This window comes from Pinus tabuliformis, chromosome 8 (assembly GCF_031772625.1).
Source record: "Pinus tabuliformis cultivar Carrire ecotype Pingquan chromosome 8, CPIR1, whole genome shotgun sequence".
In the NCBI taxonomy this organism is placed as follows: Eukaryota; Viridiplantae; Streptophyta; class Pinopsida; order Pinales; family Pinaceae; genus Pinus; species Pinus tabuliformis.
The window spans coordinates 2,014,851,218-2,014,874,850 of record NC_142294.1 but is presented as its reverse complement, the minus strand read 5'-3'; the positions used below and the strand labels follow the sequence as shown (position 1 = coordinate 2,014,874,850).

The 23,633-nt window shown below is 34.7% G+C and overlaps 1 pseudogene; it reads right to left on the bottom strand.

Moving 5' to 3' along the window:
* The window catches only part of LOC149244499 (protein NODULATION SIGNALING PATHWAY 1-like), a 61,508-nt pseudogene extending 39,436 nt beyond the window's left edge, over positions 1-22,072 (bottom strand).
* Between the last annotated feature and the right edge of the window lie 1,561 nt (positions 22,073-23,633).

The following is a 23,633-nucleotide window of genomic DNA, read 5'->3' as shown; positions in this document are numbered from 1 at the left end:
ATTGAAGGTAGCTCGCCTTACACCACCTTTGGGCATTCTGTGTATTGGGGGTCCCTTTGGGGATTTCAGAACTGAGTCAGGGACTTAGGTATACTGCCCACACAGTGTGCTATCTATGACTATGTCCCCCTTGGTAATTTCTGTGATTTGAGGTATCTCTAGTGGCCAAAATTTCTAGGTACTTACCTAAGGTGACTGGGAGGGGCTGTCCTGGTACCTCAAATGGACGGATCTACTTTATATTCCATTTTTTGGAGGGTACTCGTCTTCACGAGAATACTTGCCCCCTCAATTTGTGGTTCGAGCAAAGCTCAAAAGTAACCGTAACCGTACATTTGGCCATCCTTTTCTGTTATTCATTGAGAGACTGGCTTTCATCTCCAGTAATCAGTGCTTATTAGATGAGATATTTTCCCTCTGTTTGTTGATTGACATATTTAGTGTATTTTTTCTTTTCGAGACTTTAAAGAATATCACATTAAAATCTATTTGATAAAACTTAATAGTCATTGTGGCTACATCCGGCCCTCATCGTCAATCCAGACGAGTGTTAGGACTTCCTCCACTCATTGTGGAGGATCCGCCAAGTTCCACTGACTTGGATTCCTCATCTTCGAGGAATCAATCTCCTAAATCGCACACGGGATTTGTGTGGACGACCGACGATTTAGTTTGCAAGAGGATTTCTTCACGGAAGGATTTCTTCCTCATTTTAACACTCCGCTTACAGATCTGTTAGAACCAATCGTTATTCCTGTGGTACGTGTACTTCATTCTTCAGTAGGTGGAACTTTCCCATCCATTCAGTCGACGCCTCAAGGGTTGTGGAATTATAGTGACACTATTGGTCCTCTACCACTTCCCCAGTAAACGGTCATCACAACACCAGTAATGTGGAATCCCGCTATCATGTTTGTCCCTGGTACTGCAACTCACATAACACCCTATATAAGTGGAACCTAACAGATGCCAGGTTCCATTCCTATGGTGCGACAAAGTATACCTTCGACTAGTGCCACATATAGTTCTCCATATAACACTTAATGTGGCACTATGGGCATGGTTCCAGTTTACCAACAACAAGGTTGGCCGCTAATGTATAGTTCCAACCCTTAGATTCAGATATCTGGGGCAGTTCCGAGTATGCACATGCCGACGGGGAATGTCACAGTTCCCCTGTCGTTCTCAGGCATGCATGGTCAGTCACTGATTGATATGAGTGTTCCCTCTATCAAACAAGCCATATGGTTAATTCTGTGTCGGTTAGAAATCCACAAGGGATTCCCACCCAATCCATGGGGCCACCCTACTCACAAACTCAGATGAGTCAAGGGGGCACCGCTTATACTTGGGGCAACTTTATACCCCAGTATCAAAATCCTCATGGAAATCCACTCTACAACACTGTACCGCAAAGCAACTGCTACGCCGCACAGCCCATGTACACCATGGGGAACCAAACGATGGGAGGAGCGCAGAGCTCCTTAGGTCATCCGTCATCACCATGGTATGAGTGGGGGGCACACAACAATTTGCCTTTTTTGGCAACATTAGATATTCCTGACTTATACAAGTTGACAAATGACCCCATCTACTACAACTTACAATGGCCGCCAATCCCGCATAAAATACTGAGAGACATTCCAAAGTTCGACGGAAAACAAGGGGAGGATCCGGGCACCCATATCACCACCTACCATCGCTAGAGTGTTTCTAACTCTATGGTGGATGATAGTGTCTGGTTACATATTTTTCCCCGCACCATTACTGGCAATGCAACAAAGTGGTATATTGAGTTACCACGTGTGTCAGTAAATACCTTCGATAATTTAGCGATGGAATTTGTGAAGCACTTCCAGCTACCTATCCGTTATGAGACTGGGACAGAGCTCCTCACTTAATTTTGTCAAGATACCGCTACCCACATCTCCGATCATATACATGAATGGAGACGTAGGCGGAGGTTAGTCAAAGCACCCCTCCCAGACTTTCTCTTAACGGACTCGTTCTGCAAGTCATTACTTCTGCAAATCGCTAGAGATGTCACTCTAGGTGGTGCGGTCATAGAAGACCAATCCATACGTTGTGCCCAACACTTAGATCTGATTTATTCATAGTCTGGCACTCTCTATGACATCATCCCCTATGCTCCCAGTAACCCCAATCCTCCCACCACTCAGCACCCTGGAGCGCACGCTGACAGGATCATTGGTACAACCTCCGGGGTCGCTGTAAAACAACTCAGTGGTTCCGTTGCCAAGCCGGAAGTGGACCCCTCTACCAAAGTGACTGCTCTTCATGCCACTACGGTTAACTCTATGTAGTCTACACAGAAATCCAGTGGCAAGAACAAGAAGAAACAGAACAAGACTGCTCCTTCTAAGGAGCAGTCATCTAAGCATCCCAACCTGAAATAGAAGGCCGCTACACCTACTGATGTGGAAAAGGATAAAGGCACAAACTATTCGTGCAAACTCTGTCTTTAAGATCACGTAACTTGGTGTTTTTTGCGTCTTCAAGAATGCACGTATTACCTTGGCAAAAGAGATTCTGGTAAGGCACCCTACTATCCTTAGAAATCCTTTTCCTAATCAAGAGCAGCAAAATCTCATTACCAACCAACTGCAACGCATGTCAGGGGGCAATGATGGTTCGCAACATCCTTCAACTGGAGAAGGATCTTCTGCCGTTTACACATTTGGAACGGTAGATCTCACCACAAGAGCCAAATCTTATGGAGTTGCTGTCACTTCAGCAGCAAAACCATCCTCAAGTCAAAACCTATCACCGCCCAACGATCTTCATATTGAAAGGCCGGTTGAGGACTTTGTAATTCGACCCCCCAAGGGGGCATTTCGACGCACAACGCACAATACTTCTGCACGTGCTGCCCAACACTACAACATCGTAGAGGATTTGGCGCAAGTGCCATCGGCCATGTCGGCGTTCGAAGTATTACAAACATGCCCCAGCCAACAGAAAGATTTGCTTTTGGCTATCCGAGGTATTGACCCTACGGATTCCATGCTTGCTATTTTTGACATGGACAAGTGTAAACCTCCCCTTTCTCACCAGCTTGCATTCCATGTGCATATCACTTCAAAAGGTAAAGGTATACACAGAACTGTCATTGACGAAGGTGCTTCAACCTGCGTCATGTCGTCTTCATTTTGGCTCGCCCTGGCTTCCCCAACCCTATCCCCATCGTCGAATTCCTTTAAAGCTTTCGATGGCCACACCTTTATCCCAAAAGGATACCTAACTAGTTTTCCCATCACTTTGGCTGGGAAAATCGTAACGGTGGACGTAGAAGTCATGGATAGAAAGCTTGACTATAATCTCTTGTTGGGTCATAGTTGGACTTATGCCATGATGGCCGTCGTATCTACTGTCTTTCGCATCATCCAATTTCCATTAGATGGAAAGGTTATTACAGTAGATCAATTGTATTTCTGCACCCCTGATTATTCACCATTACCAAGTGGCTTTGTACCCCTAGTAAGAGGTGGAACTGACAGTTACGTCAGTTTAGGTACCGGTCTACTGAAGGCTTCTTCCCTCATGGCTTGTTTCCCTCTTCAGCTACTGAAGGTTTCACAATCGGTCAACATGCTTTCATCTTTTCCTCATGAACAGAACAATCCATGGATCCTACCGGCTCCTTCAGACATTAACACTTAGGGAGAACAAATGCCGCTGTCACCAGTTGAATTGGCCAGCGAAGCCATCAAATTGCATCTGAATCTCTGTTCACTTTGGTTTCGGCCAACGGTACCACTGCCCCTCCCATAACCACTTTTTCTTTCAATCCACTCAATCAAGTCCTATCGGTGGATGAAGCTATTAGAGAGATCACGAGGTTAGAAGAACTATCTTGGGAGGATTCACACCATCATGTTTCGATATTTGATTCGAACATGACGCCTCTTCAAATTCTATCACCTGACACACATGAAATTGTTTCCTCACTGTACATGACTATCCAACTTTTGGACTCGGAAGGAAACAAGGGCAATATTTCACAAACATTACTCCCCAATATTTCTGTCATGAGAGGCATTGTGGAAAACATTTAGAGTGGAGCCAATCACAATCCTGAGGAAATTGTGAGCTTCACCTACCCGTTTAGGGACTTCCACAATGTTTCTCCTTGGTCTTATGAGGAAATGCATGGCATAGACCCTTATATTGTCATGCATGAGATCAAGGAAGCTCGAGCATTCTTTTTATGGTATTTTTCTTGCTCGTTAATCCAAAAAACCTCGAGTCTCCTTCTTTGGGCTCATTAAAATACTACAAAGATAAATAGAGCACTTTTCGAGATATTTTATTGCTCTTTAAAAATAAAAAACATCTCCGAGTTTTCATTATTGAGCTCGTTAAAAGCCATCCAACCATGGAAATAGCACTTTTGGAGACATTTTATTGCTCTTTAAAGAATATAAACATCTCAAAGCTTTTGTAGTAGGGCTCATTAAACATACATACCGCAATCAGTAAAACACTTTTAGGGATATTTTATCACTCTTTAAACAATACAAACATCCCTGAATTTTCATCATTTGCACTCGTTAAATATATGCAACGATGGTCAGAGCACTTTTTATGATATTTTATCGCTCTTTAAAAAATAATAACCATATTCGAGTTTTTCATCATTTGCACTCATTAAATATATGCAAATGCTGCTCTGAGCACCTCTTTTTTGATCTTGTTCCAGCTCATAAACTGAAAAAGACCAATGGAGCATCCTTTTTAGGCACTTTTTTCTCACTATTTAAATTGAAAAAATCCCGAGTTGTGTCTTGCTGCTCGTTAAACACGCTAAAAGATGACCTGAGCATCCTTTCAGGTACTTTTTTCTTGCTCGTTAAAAAATGAAAAATCCCGAGTTTTTGTTACTGAGCTCGTTAAAGTGTCACGACAAAACACGAGTTTAGTCCATCGCCTCATACTTGTAACAAAATGAGGTCGACATCTATTGGAAAAAGGTTTCTCTTTATCCGGGTTTAATAGATTAAAATATGGAAAAGTAACCGATTCGGGTATACTATTAACCTTTTGTCGCACCCGGTTAACAATTATGACAAAGGGACCACCATGGAGTCTCTCTTTACGATCTTTTCAAACTCTCTAAAGATGAAAAGACCACCGAGTTGTGTAGTCTGGACTCTTTAAATACACAGACAAGATATAGAGTTGTTCTTTTTACGATACTTTTCATACTCTTTAAAGATGAAAAAATCGATGAGTTTGCCTGTCTGGACTCCTTAAAGTAATCAGATAGGGCAAAGAGTCATTCTTTTTGTGATCATTTTCAGACTCTTTAAACATGAAAAGATCGATGAGTTTACCCGTCTGGACTCATTAAAAAATCAGACGTGGAAAGTGGAAATGCAATTGTATCCTGTATTCGAAAGCATGGTTTGGCAGCGAAAATTCCCTTGAACATGGCACTCTCTCAGATAAACTGCCATTTTGATAGCCTCTCATATGAACCCTACCAACCTATGAGTTTTTAGCCTATATACCCTGATGTAATTGCATGTCTGTATCTTAAACACTCTGTAGTGTTCATGAGTCTAGTGATGTCTAGTTAAAAACGTTGTTGTGCCTTCTATTGTTCAATGGTCCCTACTTATTTCCTCTATCAACAAATCCTACATATCCTTTCATCATGGCCTTTATTGTTTAGACCCAAAAGCTCAAAATATTCTTCAAAAAACAAAGTCATCCTTGTCTGGTTCCGTGTCGACTGATGTAGGACATGTCATTGCCTACCTTTCGATAGGTTTCTTCCTATCGACTTCAACACTCTATCTAAGAAGATAACCCAGAAACACATTCAATGCCTTGGTTCTTGCAGACATTTGTGGCAGGTTACCTTGTGCTCGACCACGGGTTTTCATTATTGGCTCCTGGTTAAGCGATTCTACGGGTGTTCGACGACAAAAAATCTTTCACACTCGCTAGTTTGCACTGTGCATCTTGGAGACCATCACCATTATCGGTGGCCTCCCTCGTATCTATTAACGGTCTCCACTATTGGCTGGCAATCAGATGATTTTGTACATGTTCGAAGTCAACACATATTATCACATGTACCAATCTATGTTGTTCGGTGAAGCGGGATTCAAGACCTTGGGTAGAGGCTTGCATCATTTAGCCTTGTTTACTCTCCCAAGCTACGATATTGTTCTTTGGAGATAGCTATTTTAGGATGATCTATTATGACACTGGATCCGCCCTATGCCATATTGGCGGCCAGCATTGTTATATCTCCGAGGAGAAAATTACTGTGACATAGCTACTGAGCATGGGAATGCTCGACTCAGGACATGATTTTAGCTATTTATATATATGTATCTATGTTGTATCAGGTTTTTCTTGCCGCCCAAAACTTCTCTCTCTCTCTACAAAGATTTTGACAACAAATTACAATGGCTTTTTCATGAAGTATTTTGGCCATCATCTCTGCCTATGATCTCATACTTTAGGGGGCATCTGTTATAGGACAAATTGACCTCCTCATCAACTCAGAGGTGAAAGACAAGGTGACTGAAACAATGACCACAATTGCAGGCCCATAATCCACACTAACACCCTTTATACATTGACAATCTGCTTTATAAAGCTTGTTACCAAGCATAAAGGAGCATTAGTCAGCCTGCTAACTCATGTTGTTAGACCAAGGGGAGCGTTAGTGAACTTAAGTGCTGTTCAAGAGGTTATGCCAACGACTCTGCTCATAAAATATCTAGATATTAAATCCTTAAATTTGTGCAAGAAAAGCAAAGAAACTCCAAACAGACTAAGCTCGACTAAGCTCAATCAAAGACCGGTGAACTCACGTGGTCTCCCTTTCACCCTCCCCCATTATAAAATAAATTCATAGCAAAATTATCTTTAATAAATTTTTCTTTTATATTTTCATAGAAGAAAGTTTAAGTTTTTTGAATAGCTAGTGGTTGTTTAAAGATATATATATTATACACATTTTATACATAGCCACGGATACGCTCACATCTCTCACCTACATTGTAGACTTGTGACTTCTTTTCTATATTATCATATGATTATCATAGCAATCATGAGACAAAATTAATATCTATATTATCTATATTCCACTAACTAATATCGTTGGGTGCATTGAGACTAGGTATGGAGGCAATATTACAAACAACTATCGATAATCCATGCTTGGAACTATATATATGTATGTGTTTGGTATGTGTCTATAAACAAAGTAATATATTGAGTTGATAATTTGATATCAATTAATCAACAAGTTTATGTTTGAAGTTTTTTCTTATATAGGTTTTAGAATATAAAATTAACGGTTTAAATAAATACAATGAATAATATATATTAATATAAATGAAGTTAATAATTTTAAAATTTAATTGTTTTAATATATATATATATATATAATAAAATTCTAATTTAATTTAATTATTATTTATTATTAAATAAATAATAAGTATTTAATTTTTCATTTTAGAATATTTTTAGTTGTATTTACAAATCAAATGTTAAGATTTATTTCTAAATTAATCATATTTTTTTAATTAAATTGACTAATTAAAAAAGAATGTCATATGAACAAGCTTTATATAAAATGAAGTATAATTTTTTGGGCCTTGCTTGTTAATAAGTAATAAGCCATGACATTATAACAACTTTTTATAATAAAGTGGAGTTGAAAATCAATAAGTAATGAGCCATGACATTATAACAACCTTTTATAGTAAAGTGGAGTTGAAAATCATGTTTGAGAATCTTTTATATGTATATATATTTATATTATATATTAATTTTTTTTACAATTAATAATAACAATAATAACAAATTAAAATAGAGTTATAATTTAGTAATTTTACTGGAATTTTTAATATTCGTCATTAAAATATTATTATTATTATCTAATGTTAAGGGCCCAGCCGAGCAAGACACCAAATTGGTATATGAGACCTCCTTGCTTGTTGGACAATGGACCCACTTTTGTTCCAAGATTTGACTACTAAATCTACCAAGGCATACATACTCTACCCTTCATGTGACTTATTAAGAAAAACAAATACTCTTAACCATTAAGCCCACTCCAATATGTATTTTGATATTTATAATAAATACCAAAATTTAATTTATATACAAATGTATCTTTTAAAGAAAAAAAAAAAACAAAAAACACCACAATAATCAATCAAACATATAAAATCAATTAATATCCAAGTTACACTTAACAAAAAATGAAAGCAAAGGCACCATGCTCAATTCTGTTTTGAGCGATTAATGAAGTCTGCAGTTTCCATATTTAAATGGATTCAAAATTTCTTTTGCTCATGTATATCATACTGCAAAATACTAAGAACCCACACTTCTGAAAACAAAAAACTATAATCAACCAAGAGGTATCAAGCATGCTGAATTCTTTAAGAAAATGAAAGTAAAGGCACTATGCTGAATTCTTTTGCCAGAAGATAACGAAAAGAAAAGAAATGAATAGAAGCTATAGTAACAAGATAATCAAATATCATTGTTTATATAATCCAAAATTTAGTTATCAGTACATTGTTTATCTCTGTACATTGTCAGTATTGTCGTCGCAGGACTTAAGGGGAGTTGCACTCTTTCAGATGCTTTGGTCTCAATTATGTGGTAAGATTTTATCTCTCTTTGGACTTGTTTTTATGTTTTAGTTTTTCAAAACGTGACCACACCGCTCATGGTATTATAAGCTTAGGTTACCTGCACATCTAAGTAGTATGCAGTAAGCTACTTGTGACATGGGTTAGTGTAATTATAATTAATTTGATTTTCAAATTATTTAAATGTTTTCCTTACTCATTAAGCTTCCTACTTTAATCAAATTATATATTTAATAATAACCCGTTTTCATTTCATCCATATACAAAAGAATATGTACATCGTATATTATTTATGTACATCATATATTAATAAATAATATATGAATGATAGTCAAGTCAAAGATAGGTCTTGACTTGATACTTTAAAAACCCACCGGCTAAAATCATTCAATTTTTCAAACACTAAGAACAACCATCCTCAATAATATTATTTGGTAAAAATAAGAGTATGCAATATTGTTTTGGAAAACCATTCCACATGGGAAAAATATTAGTTTAAAATTTATGTAAAATGTTATTTTATTATATATATATATATATATATATATATATATATATATAATCAATTTACAATTATATATTATTATGATTTAAATATCATTTATTGTTATAATTTTTTTATTAATTTTAATTAGAGCTAGCATATTTATCTAGATTATAGATATGCTTAATATATAACTCTTATAATAATAAATGAATGCATAATTAATTTCATACTTAAATATATATAACTTAACTCTTGTGTGACGATGTTTTTTTTCCTTTGTTAATTTAAAAAATTATCATTAAATTAATAAAATTTAAATAAACTATTAAAAAATAATAAAAATATTTTTAAAATATATAAAATTTAATGATATGTTAATATAATTTATTTGAACTTAGTTGAGGAAAAATAATATGAAGAAGTGGCTAGCATTGAAGAGTATCTTTGCAACGAACCAAATCTTATAGTTAACACTATTGATATTTCCACATATTTTTTTATGGTTTTAGTTAAATTATGGGTTTTTTTTATTTCACATGGTATTTACCAATATTGCGGCATAATGTATTGCATAAGGAAGTCTTGGACAATATATATTTTTGTATATACTCATTTAGTATATGGATATTTGGAATAAAAGACATTAACTTTTGTCATTGATCTCATTTCCAATTTCACAAATCATACTACAAAATAATTTTGATATTATGATAATGATGATGATTAATGTCCACTAAGACCAATGTGGTCTATGCCTTAAGAAAGAGATTAATTGATACTCTTTAATATTTTATTTCTATGATAAAAAAGGAAGAGAAAGAAGTTTTCCCAAGTCACTATAGTTTTGTTGGCTTAGCATGTCAAGAAGGTTGATAGTGTGGAAAATTTTTGTAAATGAGAATGAATGTGCATAAGAGCTGGGTAATCCAAGAGAAAGCAATTTTCATCTTCAACCTTCTTAATGTCACAAAGACTATATATTCTTTCATCTGAAGGTGTTTTGGGAATAGATCAATGCTCAGGTTCACTTGAGAGTTCATGAGAATTAGTTCTAATCTTTGTAATGTTCATTATCTTATTAGGACTAGTCAAGGTAGAAAGATAACTCTGGTTAGGAAGGGTGCGGTTGATCACCTCCTTATAATGCCTTAGTTCCCTTTTCCGCTCTAGCTCCTTATCATCCCACAATTTATCCTTAAATTTGGAAGTAATAATATTTTTAATATTATCCTTATTCTCCAAGATAATCTCCCCTTGATCTCCCAATGGTCGAGCCAAGACTAGGCATCCTTGTGCCATCCTCATTAGAGTTGGAGGTGGGGGTTTTGGCTAGAGTTAGAAGAAATTTTGGGGAACCTATTGGCATCAATGTTGTAAAGCTTCTTCTTATGCATCAAATACCTAAACGTAGCCATGCTTCAATGGGGGAAAGGTTAACTTCAACCAAAAGGATAGGATAGGTAGTATTACCTTTATTATTGAGGTTGTAGATTATAAATTGCTTTTTGATAAGCTCGATGTTCCTCCAACATTTTATAGACATATTGCAACCCCAAACCTCACAACCATAAAGAATAATAGGTGTGACGAGAGTCTCAAAGATGAACTCTTTTTTACTCCAAACCTAAAGATCAATCGGCTTACAATTTTTTTCAAGCTCATAGTAAGCTTTTGAGCTTCCAATAATCCTCTTCTCAATGTTATAATTCTAGATGAGTTGATGGTGAATGCCAATACCTAAATATTTGTATGAAGAAACCTTCTCCACATTATTGTTATCATAGATGAAATTATCATGCTTGATCTTCTTAAATTTAATTAACATGACTTTAGTCTTTTCAGCGTTAACAACCATGCCCATCTTTGAGTAGTAATCCTGGATGATTTCAATTTTCCTATCAAGATCCTCATGGCTTCTAGCTAGAAGAATGATATTGTTAGCATAAAGGAGAAGAGTAATGACGATACTAGTGAACTCAAGGTCATTTCATCTCATTGCTTCTAAACATTCTTCTGGCTTATCGACGTCAATGCAAAAAATGGTAGGGGAAAGGGGACACCCTTGCTTAACGTAGATTTTGCATTTGATTTCTTTCGAACAACCCTTAGTGGTCTTAAGCATGGCAAAAACAAATTCATATAATCTAATCACAACAAATCTCAACTCAAGAGGAACCATTATCTCTTCGAGTATTTTCCATAGGTTATCCCGAGGAACTGTGTCGAAAGTTTTTCTAAAATCAACAAAGCAACATAAAATATCAGTTTTGCTTTGCAAAATTCTTCAACAATGATCCTAAGAGTGAAAAGATGCTCAATTTAACACGCACACACACACACACTTCATTTAAAAAAATAATATTATTTATAATAGATTGGAAAAAATGATACAATTGCAATATCAATCTTAATATAAATAAGTTTATATATATATATCTATATCTATATATATATGTATATATATAACGTAATATAATATTAAAATGAAAATGGGAAAAAAAAATTAATACATTTTTAAAAATTAATATGATGATGATGATGATAGTTAACGTCCGCTGAGACCAAAAAATGGTCTATCGGACCTAAAGAAACAAATTATTTATTTTGATTTAAGATTTTATTCCTATGCTCAAAAAGCTTGGAGAGAAGCCTCCCGAGCTTACTATATTTTTGACATTGTAAAAGGCTAGGAAGGTGAGTGTTGTAACAAAGATTGTGAAACTGAGATCTAATGTGGTTGTATGCGGGGCACTCTAAGAGGAAGTGGTTTTCATCCTCGATGTTCCTATTCTCACATATATGGCAGATCCTTTCCATCCATGGTGTTTTAGGAACTGCCCAACGACCTGTTTCACTATGGAGCTCATGAGAATTCGTTCTAATCTTTGCTATATTAATTTTCTTCTTTTAGCTAGTTAAAATAGAGAGATACTTTTGATCTTCTAGGGTGGGGTTGATGACCTTCTTATAATAACTTAATTTTCTTTTAGTTTCTAAATCTTTCTCACACCACATTTTTTCTTTGAACTTAGAAGTAACAATATCTTTAATGTTATTTATGTTTTGCAATGCATCATTTTTGTTGATCTCCCAATAGTTTAACCAGGCCCTTGTGTCTTTATGCCACCCTCGATTGAGCCTTAGGTGGTTTTGGCTAGAATTTAAAGCTAGCTTAGGAAGTCTATGATCATCTATGTTATTGAGTTTGTGCTTGTACAATAGAAACCTAAGCATAGTTAGGCTCTCAATAGTGGAAAGACCTGCTTCTATAAGGAGAATAGGATAGGGTGTATTACTTTTAATTTTCAGGTTATAAGTTATAAAACACTTCTGGATTTGCTCAATATTTCTCCATGATTCTCTGGAGATGCTGCAACCCCAAACCTCACAACCATATAAGATAACAAGAGTGACTAAAGTTTCAAAGAGGAACTTCATATTATATCATATTCTAAAAATTAATCTCTCTCTCTCTCTCTCTCTCTCACACACACATATATCTTGACCTAGGAGCATTGAACCTTGAATCTCAACATTTATATACTATTTTAGAACATAATAATTACCAATTAGACTTTCTAGCGTGAAAATGAATTAACAAATATAAAAATAAGTATGCAAATTTAAAATGAATTAATATATTTTATTTATTTGTGATAATTATTTTTATTATCAATAAATAATTAAATCATAAATAAATAAATAATTTAGAAAACTATAATAAATAATAATATGTTAAAATATTTGTAATTTTAAAAATGATTATATTCTTATATTCATAAAGATGTGAATTTTAGTCTTCACAGTTGAGATTCATGGACAAAGCATGTTATCTCAAGTGTATGAGATGTTTTATTCAAACCCACATTAACTAGTTTCCACATTAGAGATATATGTATTCCACATGTAGTAATAGTTCCCATGTGACATGGTATGTGTCACACCCCCAAAGAATTTCCTCTAGTTAAGGTGAGTCATGACCTCTGAGTGTGCACCACCAGCCTAGTTCCTCAATAATTTCATGACTAACTTGCAAGTACTACACCTGGATGACGTCTCTACAATTATACTTATGTTTGTGTGATTGGTTAATAATGTAATTGTAGAATAATAACATGTAACCATTCATAAGCACAATTTCACATTTAACTTCATCATCATTTGGATAATCCATTTATTTTGACTTCATGAGTTTACACATATACTTATATGAATTTAACATTACACCAATATAAGGTGGAGGGTTGTAACCTCCAATAACCCTTTATTACAACAAAATATTAAAATATATAAGTTATATTGACAACGAGCAGACACAATTGTCCTCCTACCTATCCCTTCCAACATACAAGACAAAACCAAACTCACATAAACACCATTGGTTGGCCTTAGGTCACTCTAGGTCACTTCACATCCCTCATGTTTAAATCTACCCTACCTATCTCACCTATCAAGTTGCAATCCCCCATACTCAGCTCATACGTACAATAAAATTCCAATAATGACTGCACCTTTGAATCAATTTCATACTTTAATCATTTAAATCCTTATCCTCCCCTATACCTAATAGGGTGGTGTAAACATGTGTCCTCAGTTAATCTTAACCATTTCCCATAACTCTACACTTCATTTCCTTTTTTGTCCTCACTAATTTGAATGTTATATCCACTAAACACTTTTTTCTCTCTCTGTTTGATTATTATGCCCTCTCCCACCAACTCTCCATTATATATACCTCCATTATTTGCAAGTATATGAGGGGTTGTGAGCCCTTGGCTACTTGGGCTGAGGAATGGGTTGTTGCAATACCATAACTCTATGCGTCATGTGGTCCCTCTATTAAACATGTGTTTTCTATTGTTTGGCTTGACTAACACACCCGAGTGCCTAGTCTTCGATTATGTGTGACATAATGCAATCTTTCTCATTCCATCTTATACAACATGGGAACCTACCCTTAGGTGTGTTCCTTTGTCTCTAATACTCTCTTAGTCCATTGCAATAATCTCGGCTCTTTGGGGCCCATGTCGCTCGAACCTTGTCTTAGTGTTCCTCTTATGCATGATGGGTGAGTCGCCCCATACTTTGGGTGAAAAAGAAGCATTGCATTCTTAATCACATTTCTTGTGATAAGTATTCCATCGCACTCACCATATTGATGCCTTTCAAGGTGCACATGAGCCCTTGCTCCAATACTATCTCACTAATGAATACAAGTCTTTGTGTGGAAAGATATGTCATAAATGAGCTATAAATTCCACCTCTAGAATAAGCTCTAATGCCAGCTCCATTAGTGATGATGACCTTGCCACAAAAATAAGCTCTAATACCAACTCCATTGGTGAAGAGTTACTTATAACAATTAAGGTTCTAATACCAAATTTGTTGGTGAAGAGCGACTCATACCATCTATCATGCCCTTAGAGTGTTCCCATGAGTTAAGGCATATGGTGACCTCTAAGCGTGTGACAACAATATGGTTCATAAATAATACCATGACCAACTTGTGAGCACTACACCTGGGCTACACCTATACAATTATACTTTTGTCTATGTGATTAATTAACAATGTAATTGCAAAATAATAACATGTAACCGTTCACATGTACAATTACACATTTAACTTCATCAACATATGCATAATTCATTTATCTTCACTTCATGAAATTACACACACACATAGAAGAATGTAACATTAGACCAATATAGGGTGGAGTACTGCAACCTTTAATAACTCCTTATTACAACCCAATATTCAAATATACAAGTTACATTAAAATGAGTAGGCTCAAGTGTCCTCCTACCCATCCCCTCCCACATACACGAAAAAACCAAACTCACAGTAGTACCCTTGGTTGGCCTCAGGTCACTTTAAGTCCCTTGGACGTGACCTAACCTTACCCATCTCACTCTTTGGGTTACAGTCCCCCACGCTTATTTAAACAAACTCGTGCCCTCTCATGTAGCATGGACATGCCTCCTAGTGTGTGTTCGTTTGTCTTGGCTACTCACTGAGTGCATCACAACACTCTCAGCTCGTCAGAGTCAATGTTTCGCACCCTGAATCTTGGAGTTCCTATCATGCATGATGGGTGAGTCACCCTTGACTCTAGTTGGAAACCCCAAACATCATATTGTTTGTCACGTTTCTTGTGATGGGAGCTCCACCACACTCACCATCGTGATGTTATTCAAAGCATACACAAGTATTCACATCTAAGAGTAACATTAGTAAACTTAATTATCAATTCCATTAATCATTAAATAACTCTTAATAATAATTTTTAATATTAATAAAAATATCAAAAAATTGTGAATGAAAAATTAATCAATATATTTATTTTTATAAATTTAAAAATATTTACTTTAAATTATTATTGAAATTAAGATAAAATTTATTATGCTATTATATTAGAAATCTTATATATTAATAAATTAATAATAAGAGATTTTATATATATAATATAAACTTAGTTTGTAATCTGTAATAAATATTTTATTAGAAAATTTCCATTATGAAATGATGTAATGTAGAAACAATGTCCTATAACACAATATTCAATACAATAAAATTAAGCCCTTACTTTTCCTTCCACATTAGTGTTTAGTGTAATCTAACCAGGATTAGGGTTATAGTTTTTGTAGACTTAATGTGAGAGTTTTGGTCCCGATAGAATAATCATACAATTCTGTAAGTGATTAGTACGTCGAATTGTGAGAGTAAAATATGTTGCTATGTCATTTATTTGGTATCGGAGTAGTGGATAGGAGGGTAACTGTTTTACAATTAAATTTGTATTTAAAAAAGTATATATTAAAATAAATAATAATGGAGTTTTTTAGTGTAATTTTTTGGATTTTTTGGTATTGTAATTTAGTTGTAAATTTTGAGGTGAAATTTTGATTTCTTTTATTTAAACTAAATTTTTAATTATATAAATGGATTAAGCATTGTCAAAAGTCTCTAAGGCATTTAGACTATGCAAGGGTTACCCATCAAATTTGTGATTTCAATAAATTTTTGTCAAATTTTAAAAAAATTAAAAAAAAAACTCACGTAAAAAATTTCCAAAAAAATTCACTAAAAATAACTCAAATATATAATAAATACTTTTAAATTAAATATTATATATAAAATAATACACATTACCTTTTTTATTTTTTGTTTCTGAATAAATTTCGATTAAGAAATCATCCATAACAATAATAATATTTATGATATATTTAAAAAAATAGAAGCACCACCATAATTAAAACTCAAAAATAATAATATATATTGCCATCATCCTTTAAAATAATCATCTTAAACCTGGAAAATGTAAGTTTAATTATGTAATATATATCATTTAAACATTTATTATATTTGAAAATAATAAATTTATTTTGTTATTTATTAAAAATATAAATTTAAATAATAAATAATTTTTTGTAGTTAGGTTTTTGATTTATAATAATTTATGTATTCAGGTTTGTGATCTATAATGAATGAAGCAAAGTCTTTTGGTAGAAATTAAATAAGAGAATTTTTTTGGCAGGTCCTTTTGGAACCAATAAATGTGGTTCATCATCAAGACCTTATAGAGAGTCACACTTTGGCAAAGGCTTAAAAAAATAGCAATATGAAGATATGATTTCAAGTAACCTTTATATATTAAATTATGATATCAATTTATTAATATATTAAAAACAAATATACAATATATTAATAAATTGATATCATAATTTAAATATTATTGTTTAAAAACAGCCCTTACTAAATTATGTGTTTACATTGCTCTCTATTTAAGCCTTTGCCATCTGACTTACTCTTCATCGGGGTCGTGATGAAGCACACTAGTTAGTTCGACATTTCTACCACAAAAAACGTTCTTATATGATTTCAGAGTTGTCTTTGGGAAGTTTTTCTGATACGTTTTTCCGGTCTAATTTCTCCAAAATCTGATAGAAATTTACTGAAATCGCAATCTTGATGAATAACCTTTACACAATAGATGTGTACTAAAGTCAAAAAAACCAAATTAAAAAACACAATAGGATTTCTGTCCAAAAAAAAATCTTTATTTAATAAATAAATTGTAAATAATCTTTACTTAATAAATAAATTGTAAATTAATTTCAATGTAGTTCAAGTATTATGTTCCAAAATATTTCAAGTTTAAATCGTAAAGTTAGTGATATGCAATGAGAAAAATATTATAAATGATACTTAAGTACCTCCCGAAAATTAGAGGACAATTATTTAATACTCGGGGTGGACGTCGGTGTATATAAGGCATAAAATAATACCGGTTCCTTCTGTGTACCTGATCGTACCCGTGGACAATAAATCAGAGAACAGATTATATTAACAAATTAGGTAAACCCAATGCTGCGATCATGACCACAATCTCAAGTCACCCATCTGAAACGCATCGGGAAAAAGTACCCCATATTATACTAAGAGCGCTGAGCCCAATACTGCGATGAGCAGAGACTGAAGTCACCCATTTGAAACGCACCGAGAAGAAATACATCAATCTTCACAAAATGTTTTAATATTAACCGCGTGTCTGGATTCAATATTCATATACCTTTTGGGGGCATATTTTTGTTTGGAATTTTTAGGGTAATCAATATTTAAAGTTTATTTAGTCATAAATAAGCTGGGTACTATATGTCCACAGTAGGATTGAAGTAGGTATATTATTTAGAAGTGAGTATATACTGTCAGAGTTATTAATAGCTATATAGACTTATAAATATATTAATTTTTAAGTGGCTGAATTTATATATACAGTTAAAAATATATTTTAAATATCAAATAATTTATGTTGTATGAATTTTTGGAATTTGGATAGTGTGTCATATAATTTATATAATAAGCAAAATTAATATTGAATCAAAATATTTAAATATTAAAAATACTTTAAATATATAAATATATAATATATAATTTCTGTTATATATAAATATATTCTTTGTATGTTTTTTTTTTTGAATTTTTCCCTTTTATATATATAAAACTTACACACACACACACATATATATATATATATATATAATATCAAGATCATTATCATTTCTTTTGACATATGACTAGTCTTTGAAATAATCTGGCTTAAAAAAATACAAAGTAACAGTTTTAAGTATGTTTTTTAGTTATTCTTAAGAGAAAAAACAAAACAACTCTAATGTTTAAACATTCACTGCCACATACAATATGCACACACAATCTTCTGTGATATATATACATAAAGAACTAAAGAAATTATCATGAGCATGAAGGATATCTGTGTTAAAGATGTCTTTGGCCTTTCTTCCTACCAAGGTTTCAACATAGGCTCATGTTTTGTGGGCAGTTCAACATATTTCTCTACAGGCTTTGTATTCCCCAACCCCAGGGAATCAGGAACTCCAAACAAAACTGTCTTCAAAGCTCCTGGAACATTCCCCAACTCCTGCTGAAAATGTAAAGTTCCCATACAGTTCCAAGTTTCCATACAGTTTCAAAGCTCCCTGAGCCCAGAAACGATTAGAACTACTTTCCCACCTCTAGAAAGTTGTTATGTGTAACAAAGTAAAGAACCAAAGATCAAGATTTGACCAAAATTATTTAGCCAAATTCAGCAAAATCTCTAAATCTTATAATAATTAAAGCAAGCCAGAGACAAACAGAATCAACACTGAGATGACAGAAACGTGTGAAACACGCGAGTTCAAAATTTAAGATAATAGAAGTAAGATCCTGCGCGCAATGATGCAGACTGTCATGTGAAGATATTTTGATATGAAGGATCTCTAAAAAAAAATTATGACTATGATAAATCAGACCCTGTGTAAGCCAACTTCTCTTTTGACATTCCATAAAATGTTCCACTAGAAAACGCACGCAACACAAGAAATTAGAAAAAATCAATTACAGAGCAGAGCCTATGATCGGCCGAATAGTACTTTAGGAGGTTACAGAACTGAACATATGCTTCTGACCGTTGTTTGCATTGACTCTTCTCTTTTTCATTTTCAAATGCGAGTACTACAAAATATTTTCGAAAAGTGCCATGATTCTGAACTTATACAGATAAAGTATCACAATAAGTTCATATTTATATATGGATGGTCCAAGGTTTATTATTTGCTAAAACCCTATATCACGTGAGGATTTCAATATTTGAAACCAGAGAAGCTTTTTTATTCTCTTAAATCGCTATCGTGGGGGTATTTCAATATTTCAAACAATAGCCGAATGCCGTTATTAACAGAGAATGATTTCTGATCTTAAAAATGTTGGTACCAGTAAATATCCAGGCGAATTATTCTGTATCTTGGTTTTATTATGTAATTTAGCTTCTACGTATGCACAGCCTCCGTGCTTCCAAATATTAAATTAGGTTTACAAATTTAATCACTCGGCCAATTTACATAAATAAATTTGATATGCTTTTTCTTTTCCTACACAGATATGGTAGGTGCGTGCAAAGCAGGCATGCGTGTCTCACCATCCATTCTCAAGATTTGAAAAGTGGGTACAACGCACGCCCCGTCTCTCACAATCCATTCTCAATATTTGAGGCGAATAACGAATAAATAATTTTTTTTATTTTTGGAACTGACACTTTGAAGTGGATATAATTGGGTATATCTTTTGCCATCTAGAAAGGCTAGGTATAAAGTATACATACACTTTTTTTAGCCCTAGCTGTGAAGTACAGATACACTTTTTATGTTATTACCTACTTTCAAAAACTCTACAAAACAGATCTCGTCGCATATTCAAGTTATATTAGGTATTTTTTAAGAATCTCATAATTTTAGTGACACATAATTACTAGTAAATAATTTGGTAGATTTGAATTTAGGACTTCTTAGTTTTTATAGATTTTATATTATTTGGATTTTTCAGTTTTCATAGATTTCACATGACTTGGATCTTTCAATTTTCATAGATTTCACATTACTTTGATTACCAATTGAGCTACCACTCCTCACCAGAATTTATTAGGCATATTTAAAAAGAAGACTTCTCATTGATCTGAAATTTGAGGAGTTGGATTGATTTGAACTTTTTATTATAAACATAATTGTTATGTCATATTGTTACACATTTTGTTAAACACACATGGGGACCGAGAGAACTATGAAAGATAAATCATGCAGTACCTTTTTTATTAACAAATGATTTACATTTATAGTACAATATCTGACCGTTGGGTTCCACATCCCAAGGTCTCTTGGACTCCTTTTGTCCAATCGACTTCCACACTAACCCACTTGAGGATTAGGTGTCCAACATTCCCTCCCTTAATCCGAAGGGTCATGTATGAGTCCAAGAAGAGAGATGTAATACAAAATGTGCAAATATGCATGGCAGCACTAGGCTGAATGTGCTCTATGAAATGTTGGTATAAAGGGTGGTGGTTTAAGGATGACCACCAACACTGGAATGCTTAGTGCAATTCCTGGAACTCTTCCAAAGCTGGCAAGAAGCTAGAGTCTTCTGCTAGAGGAAGTGTTCTCAATTTTGTTCCTGGAATGCTTCCGAAACTGGCAAGAAGCTGAAGTCTTCTGCTAGAGGAAGTGTCCCAGATTGCCAACTGAAGGCATGTTCAGGGGCATCTTTGTTGCTGGCTACAACTCTGAAACTAGTGTGGCAGGTTGTTGCTCAGGCTCGCTTGATGTGACTTTGAAGCTTGTAGATGACCATCATTTCCCCCCTGTCAGATACAAGGTGAGAAGATGAAGAAAACTCCAAGACTGTTCAATAGTTTGGAACAAGTTCTGACATGTGTTTTGAATATCTTCTTGGCTGTTGATGCCCATTGCCAAGAAGCGATCCATCCAAGATGAATTTTTGTTCTTGTAGGGTGTTTGTTGCTGAAGCATCTGTGTGAAGAATGGCTAGTTTTATGACAGTGCTTACATGGATGAAGATCAAAACAGTGATCTTTCAAATGGGCAACTCGATCACAGTGTTGGCATTTCACGATCTGTTGTTGTTGTTGCTGTGGAAGAGGGGCAGAGTTTGGAACAGCTGGAGGTGAACTGTCATGAGGAGCAGGTGAACTGTCATGAATGAATCCAACACTCTGAAACTGAATGGGCTTGGCATAGTCTGGAATATGAAAGGACAAGTCCTTGTCATATCCAAGACCAGTTCTGTGCTTGTTGTGGACAAGTTGTTCCCAAGGTCTGATGATGAGCTTGGGAAGTGCAGACTGAGTTTCTGCATCTGCATATACAATTGCTGCTTTATTTGAATGAACTGTAACATTATTGACTTGCTGCTGATGGATGGTTGTCTCAATGTTCTGAACAGAAACAGATTCAGAATGATGACTATTTTGATGTAGCTCTTCTTGCTGTAGTTGTGATTCAAGCTGCAAAAAATCGATCTTTTCCTGTGCATTTTGTAGACATGTCTGAATTTCTGAGAGAGATCCTTTGCTAATTTGTAATGTGTCATCAACAGTAGATTGTATAAGAGTTTTCATGAACTCTAATACTTCACTGATTCTAGCCATTTTTCTTCAATGTCAGATTTACAGCTTAAAAACTGATCACAATTATTACTTAATGCAGAAAAGTAATATCCACTTACAGTACACAGCAATATCTTGTATAAATGTGCAGCAAATGAATCAGGGAATCAATGCATATATATGTAGATAGAAATTATAATGGGTTTTAAATACAATGCCACACTTGGGGCAGCAGCAAACTTGCTTGGATCCTTCAAGTACTCCTTCACTTTCAAACAAGTTCCCAGAATCCAAGTTCTTTAAAACGGACTAGTAGTTACCAAAATTGATGCAGGGCCAACCCTGCTATTACCCAGAATCTTTATCACACACATATAAACATGCATTTCAGCCTTTTCTTTTCTTTTTTTACCCAAATCAAAATCCTCAATAGCTGGCAATTTCACAACTGTACCATTTGCATGCGGAAGCTTATCTTTCATGTGGTTCAAAGTCATTCACCACTGATTTCATACTTTCATTAAAAGCCATCATATATGGAATTATCTCAATTCCAATATCTACTCATCAGCAGGCAAATTCATAACTTCTTAAACCCAATGACTCAAATCATTCAAATGCTCATCAACCCAATAAACATCATTCATTTATGACCAAAATTCAATGAAACAATGTGCCCATGTTTGAATATTCAATTTAACATTATTTTAATCAATGAAAGGATTGGACTTGTCCTTACTCAATGCGCCCTTGATCTTTTAGTAGTGGTACAAATGATCCCCAATGAATTTCAGCCTCCTAAAATGATGAAGAATTCGGTCTTCCAGGCATCTGGAAGTCCTATATAATATATATGCCCTTGGATTCAAATAAGGAAATGCTTTCGGCCTGCAAGAATGAATGGCTCTTGCCCTATCAAGAATGAATGGTTCTCGGATTTGTTCACAGAGTGAGGTTTTTCCAGCCTTCTTCAAGGGCATAAACAAAGGGACAGAACTCGTCCTCCTTACTCAACACAAATTGAATAGTCAAACAGCGTTAATGCAGCAATCAAGACCTCATTATTTTCTTCAATGTAGTTCAAACAACCATTGTTGGGAACAAAGGCAACAATCTTCTTTCCATTCTTGATAAGCTGAACTCTTGCACACTTACAGTGTGTACCATATACACAAGCGATTCAATTGTTATGGACAGGTGTATACCATTCAATAAAACCGCAGTTCAATGTTATGGACAACGTTAATACGCATTCAACATTCAATAAAACTCAACAGCGTTAAAACTAGAGCGTTATACCATTTTTTTTTAACAGTCTTCAAGCCACAGCGTTACCATACAACACAGTTCAATGCCATTCAAAGGGATAGCGTTACCATACGTATACCATTCAATACATGCCAAGAGCGCTTCAAGCGTCGACAAAACCTCTAAGAAAATTTAAACGCAAAGTATGGAAAATAATTCTAGGTTTCTATTGAAGACAGTCGCATTGTTCCCGAATCAAGTTGAAAACCCAAAAGGGCGAGGGCTTGAACTGAGGACTGAATAGATGCCTGGGGTGAAATGAATCCTGTAAAACGAGAGGCGTCCATTTCGGTGTCTAGGATAAAGGGCCAACGAGCATGGCCACCTTGTTACATGTAGGGGTTTTAAATTCGTAAAGAAACCCACATCAAAACACAACCCTTAACATTTCCCTACAACATAACCTTTGCTTGGGCCATGGTAGCCGAACCTGTGATAGGAAGCCACAAAAGTTCAGAGGTCAACATCTCTAATCGCCAGCGCAGTGAAGGAAGAACCAGGCATGTAAACGCCTAACCTAAAGCAATGTTACAGGTGCTAACAGTTGCAGGGGTTTCAAAGTGGTGTTAGTGAAGCCTCGACATACCTCCAGCCGAAGAGAGGGCAGTCCATAGAGTTACAAATGAAAGGAATTCGAGAATGAATCCTGAAACACAACAGGGTTTACGAAACTGAGTCAGGCTTTCATGGTTGGATCAACGAAAGGAATCTACACCATTCATTACACCACTAGTA